General features: G+C 44.4%; 1 protein-coding gene across 1 annotated transcript in view; it reads right to left on the bottom strand.

Moving 5' to 3' along the window:
* Window positions 1-553: 553 nt before the first annotated feature.
* Window positions 554-6,744, bottom strand: part of SMPX (small muscle protein X-linked) — a 50,795-nt gene continuing 44,604 nt past the window's right edge. Inside the window, exon 5 of the mRNA XM_061136626.1 lies at window positions 554-951. The gene's annotated coding sequence lies outside the window, so the exon portion shown is untranslated. The remainder of the gene's footprint in view (window positions 952-6,744) is intronic.

Here is a 6,744-nt window from a genome sequence, read left to right as displayed (position 1 = left end):
CGTGGTCCCTGTGGTCCTCGTTTGTACCGTGAAGTTACAGGGACAGCTGAGAAACTCAGCAGACACTAGCGGGGCATGACCGATCCTTCTTGGTTTGTGATTGTTTGGTAGAGACTCCATCTTAGCCGTAGGAGACTCATTTCATCTTCTTTGGACAGCTAAGGTATGAGCAGTCTCTTGCTTTCATTCTCATCTCTCAGCTTTACTTTATTGTGCCTTATAATGGACTCTACTCCATCTGCGCAAAGAGAATTTCTTAGATTCTATGGAAGTAAAATGCACTCACCATAAAAGTTGTCCTTGAAGGAGGAATGTCAGCGATGCCCAGTTCCTCGGGCAATATTTAACTTCTTTTGCAATGATCAGTCAGCCATAGCTTTACCTGTGGTAACCAGTAATTCAGAATAAGAAGCTCCCATTTAGGTAGTATGGGATTTGGTTTGTGCTCACGTCTAGTTCCTCTCCATGTGGGGGATATGTCGCTATCTGAACATAGGAAAATTATTGTAGTCTAGAATCACATTTTACATTTACTCAAATATTTATTTGAACTCATAAAAAGTTTATTGATATAATTTAGAAGGTGAAGAACTCAAATACATTCCAAATATTGACTAAAATAGTGTGGGAAGTAGCTTAGAGAACTTTCCATCAAAATCACTGTTATGCATATCATTGTATCCTTCTCCATAAAATCATATCCCTTCTCAAAACCACACCCTCCAAGTGGTAAATTCTGGAGCCGATTTGCTCTGCAAGTTGCCAAATGTGAAGATAAAGTAAGTAGTGCAGCCAGCTAGAAGGAAGAGATATAAATGTACAAACAGGACATTTCTGCTAGAGTCTTAGGCATTCAGGAGGTACATAATCTTCATACAAATATATAAAACTTTTTAGTGAGCCATTTTTGTTTGAATCCATTCTCTTACTCTTCAATTCTTCACATCAAGTCTGCAAAGGAAAAAGAAAAGCAACTGTTAGTGCCTGTGAGATATTTTTAGGGACAGCTTGTGAATCAATATGATAGGGACAGGTCAAAATTGAGAACCTCATTTTCACTTGAAAGCTTTACCTCTTGAGTCCGTGAAGGTAAAGTGAACTATGAATAGAAGCTGTGACCATCAGTTCTGGCTCTAGGGATCTGAGTGATTCCAAACTAAATGAAGATGACTTCCTTCTGAAGCCCTAGAGTATAAAGTCAGCATTAGATCCATCCTCATTGCCCTGTAACTTTTTAGTTTCCTATCATCGTGAGGAGGATGGGATTCCTCATGCCTGAGCTTGGCCACGTGACTTGCTTCAGTCAAGAGAATGACACAGAAGTGTGCTGGTTCTGAGCCTGCGCCTTGAGAGGGATCACATGTTTTGATTTGCTCTCTTGCACATCTGCCATTGCCATCAGGAGGGTGTGCCCAGGCCCTCCTGCTGGTCCCCAGTGAAGGATGGGCAGCATGTGGAGCACAGCCCCCAGCTCACACTGATACCCAGCCTAGGTCAGTTGAGCCACAAACACATGAGCCAGAGTAATAAATGCTTTTGTTTTAGGCCAGGGGTCCCCAACCCCCAGGATTTAATGCCTGATGAGCCTGACGTGGAGCTGATGTAATAATAATTGAAATAAAGTGCAATATCAATGTAATGCACTTGAATCATCCCCAAACCTTCCCCCGCACCCCTGATCTGTGGGAAAATTCTCTTCCATGAAACTGCTCCGTGGTGCCAGAAAGGTGGGGGACCTCTGGTTTAAGCCATTAGATTTGGAGATGGTTGGTGATGCAGCCATAGCTAACTGATACAATGCCCTTTCTCTTAAAGGCACTTGCAGTGCCAGGATGGTTGAACATTATTCACCCCTTTGTTTTCCATTATTCTTTGCTGCCATTTCTTGCATGTTTCACTTATATGGATAGGCTGAATCTTTTCTAAGAAATAGAATCTTTATAGTTTTATTTTGTTTTTTTTGTTTTTTTGCCAGTGGCTGTAGGAGGGTCACCCCACCCCTACTACACCTGCTGTGGCAGTCACCATGGCTTGGTTCTCTCCGTGTCCATTCACAATCCCCTTCTCCTTTGCTTTTCTCTGCTACAAAGACAGGTGGCCAAATACTCCCTTTCCCCGTCTCTCTTACAGCTTGGGGCAGCTGTGGGACCCAGCTGTGGCCAGTGAACCCCGAGGAGAATTCTGCAGTGGAGGTCTTTTAGAAAGCTTTGCTTTCCTGTGTATTTCTATAGAGATGACAGAGCCTGTGGCATCATTTTAACATTTATGTAGTGTGGCTGTGATGCAGGTTGTATTATACTCATTGTTGGGATGAAACACCTAGAAGTTCAAAGAGCCAAGTGAGTAGCTCAAAGTCTCACAGCTGTTAAAGAGAAAAGCTGGGATTTGAATTCCAGTGTCCTGGCTCTGGGCCCCTTCCACTCCCTTAAAGGGAAGGTTTGGATGGTTCTTGAACTGGAGGGGAAGGTAGGAACACGTCATTGACTACAGAACTGAAAATGGTACTCCCACTGGCTCCTGTATTTTTTATTATAGCATTTGTTTCCTTTTCATAGAAATTCAGTTTTCAGTGTAGGTCACTCACCAGGAGAAAACAAAATGCTTCCTCTTTCCCAGTCCATGATTTCCTGGCTGAAATGTACTTTGTTGACCAGCAGCTTCCCAGTTTCACTTGGGGTCCCCCATGCCAGTCTGGGTCTCCCTTGCACACCCTGCACTGAGTTTGTTGCCACTTACTGCTCACATAACACGATTCAAGCCTTCAGGCCTCTCCCTCTTAACTGAAGTTAAGTGGCTAATAACTTAGCTGAAGTCCTCCCACTCCCGCATGGCTCTCCACGTCATAGGTTGCATTGCAGTGAGTTGCCTATACATCCTCTCTCTCCCCTCATCTCATTCCCACCATAGCCATCCTGTAGGCTGTGACCTTCTGAAGGACATGTCTTTCCGTACCCTTCCCTATCCTGGTACCTGACACAAAGCGGAAGCCTAGGGACCGGCAAGTTGGAGCACTGGAGGGCTGAGAGCAGGAGAAGTGGCATTGGAATGCTTGTGAGGCAGCAGGAGTGAGCGAGGGGCCACAGAGGCGGGACATCAGCAGTGCTGACGGGCTGCACTGCGTCCCCACTGTGCTCACACCTGTCCTGGGCCCCAGTCAGAGCTGCATCATGGCCGGTGTGTGCCCAAGCCATATTACTGCTGTGGTCACTGTGCTCGGCGACATATGGCCGGTCTCTCTGGCCAAGGGAGAGACCTGTCACAAGCTGCCCTTGAAACCAAGATATTCATTCCTTGAGCTTCTCTGAGCAGCATGGAAAAGGTGATGATTCATAGCAAATTGTCACCGAAGCTTGTTCTATGAGGTGACATTTCTCTCCAACAAGTGTCCAGACTATAAAACCTCATCTGCAGCCGTTTCTGTGACAGGCTTAAGATGGACTTTGACCCCCACACATCTGTCTCACGGGGCTAGAATTATAGCTATCCTGAGAAACAGGATGAGCCATTTGCAGCGACCCTTCAGCAACTGTTTTCTTAAAAGCCCTAAGATGCCCCTCATGACTGGGTTCAGCTTGTGGACATGTCTGACTTTAAGACAGTTTTGGAAACATAAGGAAACCTTGACACAGTTTGCCCAGACCACTGTGGCCACTGAGATTTAAGAAAAGCAAACTGTACTTCATAAGGGGATGCAGGAATCACTGGCTTGACACAGTCACTTCATCTCATCTACAAAGTGAGCCCGGGTCTTCCTTGTAGAAGGAGCTGGCAGGAGGCAGCAGATGGAGCAGAAGAGTCACCAGAGTTGCCATTCTACAGACCACCCTGCCCTCCCTCAGACTCTGCTCTACTTCCCCAGCCCCAGTAGAATCTGAGACGGCCCAGCGGCCCTGGACATAGGACATTGCTGATGGCCAAGGTCACAATGGTCCTTCCAAGAGTGCAGGGCCCCCAGAGGACCAGTGTCTCCATCCTTGGCCTGGTGGGATGCCGAGTGTTCTCAGAATGCCTTTATGTGATCAGAATCCAAGAATTCAGAGACCTGGGTCAGGGCTCACATTTAAAGTTGAGAACAATGGGAAGGGATCCAGAGCTAAAATTGCCCCTTCTGTAAAGCACACTTGTTTGTCGGGGTGCTGGAATGCAAGGGTGTTGGGCGATATCCCGGGCCACACTGCTTTGCCGCCTAGACAACAGCTGTCAGCTATTCTCCTGTGTCCTGTTCCTCTGTCAGGGACATGGGTGAGAACGATGGGGAATGCAAGGCCCCCTGTGGGAAATGTCACTCTCCAGCTACCTGGCATCCCTTTTCTACCCTAAGCAAAAAACGTTCACATTGAGAAAGGCACACCTTGGCTGTGGCAGGGGTGATACCCCAGACAGCTCCCATGTGTCACTCTAAGTCCAGGCTGAGGGCATGTGATGTTTACGCCTTGCCATGACCCATTTATAGCTGTGTTACTCATACTTGCCACGGTCCCACATACATCATTTAGGAAATGGAGTCCACTCAACACTACTCTGCATTTGGTCCTTTACCCAGACACCTGGGGGCGGTGCAATGATAACTTCCTCCTGCGTGGTGCTAAATCATAGAGCCATAAACACAGTGACACTCAAATGTCGTCAAGAGAAAGGCCATGCCTCATGTTCCATCCAGTTCCATATGGAGTGGCTGACCAGGCTCCCAGAGCACACTGGTTGAAGCTTTGGAGTTTGTTAGAGGGCATTGGTGGAGTCCTCTAGAGTTTGCAAAGCACGTTCGTGTGCATTGCCCCACGTGACCATCATGACCACACAGAGATGAAGGTGGTGCCAGCTACAAACACGACTCTTAGCGCACCTCCACACCAAGGTCAGGGACAAAGGAAGCACACTGTGTGAAACTGCGCCAGGGTCACTCCAAACCCAGAACTTTATTTTATCTCCACCAGCCACTCATAAAGTAAAAGAAACAAAACTCTAGGTAGAAACTTTTAAAACTTTTTCCTTAAGCTGCAAAATAGCCATGTCAATTGGCTTTGGTACATCATGAAGCCTTTGGTGGCTAAGGTAAAAACTGAAATGTTCCTACTAATTACTAGTTTTAAAAAAGGGAGATGAGAAAGACACAAAGAGCAGGACATTTGGGGATTTGGGGGGTACAATTCTACACCTAAAATCCAGAGTCAAGCAGTGTTACATGCTGGGTGTGAAGAATTTGAGTGACGCAAAGAAGGCAAATTGCATATCCAGGTCAAATTCATTAAAAATAAGTTCAAAAAGGTGTTTTTTTTTAATCCTATTGTATTGAGAGTTTGTTGGCTTCGATATCAAGTCAGGAACCGGCAGCTGAGATGATATTGAACTTATTTGTAGAGATCTTTGTGAAATCAGGGGCATAATCCAAGACTAGTTACCACTGGTGGCTCCTGGCTTTGCCGTCAGTGTCTCCATCTGTCAGAGCACAGACCTCCCTGTTTCTAAAGGGGCCACAGATTTTACTGGAAAAACACTGGCCCAAGACTTCCTAGTAAAGCAGGGATCAGTAATGCACAGAGGAAGACACAGTGATGAAAAAGTCGAGTAGGCTGCTGTCTTAAGGGGTTCTCAAGTTTCCAAAGATGGCAAAACCTTCTATCTTGTTTAGGCCTCAGCATTTGAGACCTAGGGACAATGGTACTTTCATCAGAAATACCCAGTATCCTCTTTGAACTGTCTGGCATGGTCTCTGTCAGGCAGAGGTCCTGGGATATCCAAATGGAAAAGCAATTTCTTGACATAAAGTGAACAGAACATGTGAAACAAATGTAGGCCTCCCTCACTGTCTCCAGTAAAGCATCCTGGGAAGCACACTGTCATGGAGATCCCCTTAGAGCTCACTGACACTTTGTTTTGTTTGTTTTTACAGTAACGATGGTAGCGAGCGGTCCATAGTCTCAGTATTAAATAAAAACCTGGATATTGGTACACCATCAAGCAAAGGTATAGCTATAAAGCTTTGCAATCTTCCAAAATAGTAAACCTATTTTCAAAGATGAATGAAACTTGAGTTTTCTTATTCCTCCTCATTTTAGAAATTAGGAAATTAAAATCCAGAGAGCTTGAATCACTTGTCCAAGGTTACACAGCTAGTTAATGGCTGGTCCAAGATTAAATGCTTATCTGGAGCTCCTAGCCCCTACAATCAGTCTGTACGTGTTGATGGTATTAGAGGCACCTCAAATGAATAGCTGATATGTATAAGTGTACTTGTAGTGTAAAAATAATTTGATTTAACATTCTAGTACTTGTCCTAATGAATACCTAATTTTCATTTTAAAAAATATTTTTGCCTTCTCTGAATGTAGTAGTGTTAATATTTTCATAGAGTAAAATGCACAAATCTTAAGTGAACAACTTAATGAATTTTTCCATATGTATATACCCATGTATGGCTTTTATTTTTGCATAGCTCTTAATGCTACCATATATGCTAGTATATTATTAAGGTTTTCTTCGTTTGAGAAATACTAGTTCCAAGAGACAATAAAGCAAGTTTCACCTTTGAAAGAAAGGGAAGGAAGGGGAAAAAAATTTCCATGGTCAGAAAAATTGAGATTACTGGATCAAGCACAGATAAACCATTTTCTTAGTGTTAGGGTGCCTTGGAGCTTTAAATGTACAAATATGTATTGTGTATATTGGGTGTGAAGACAATATCATGTAGCATTTCAGAATTTGATTACTGAATCATTTGTCCAGTTTTCTACTGTTTGTATTCTT

Source organism: Dama dama, chromosome X (assembly GCF_033118175.1).
Source record: "Dama dama isolate Ldn47 chromosome X, ASM3311817v1, whole genome shotgun sequence".
Lineage (NCBI taxonomy): Eukaryota > Metazoa > Chordata > Mammalia > Artiodactyla > Cervidae > Dama > Dama dama.
This window is presented reverse-complemented; position numbering and strand designations above follow the sequence as displayed.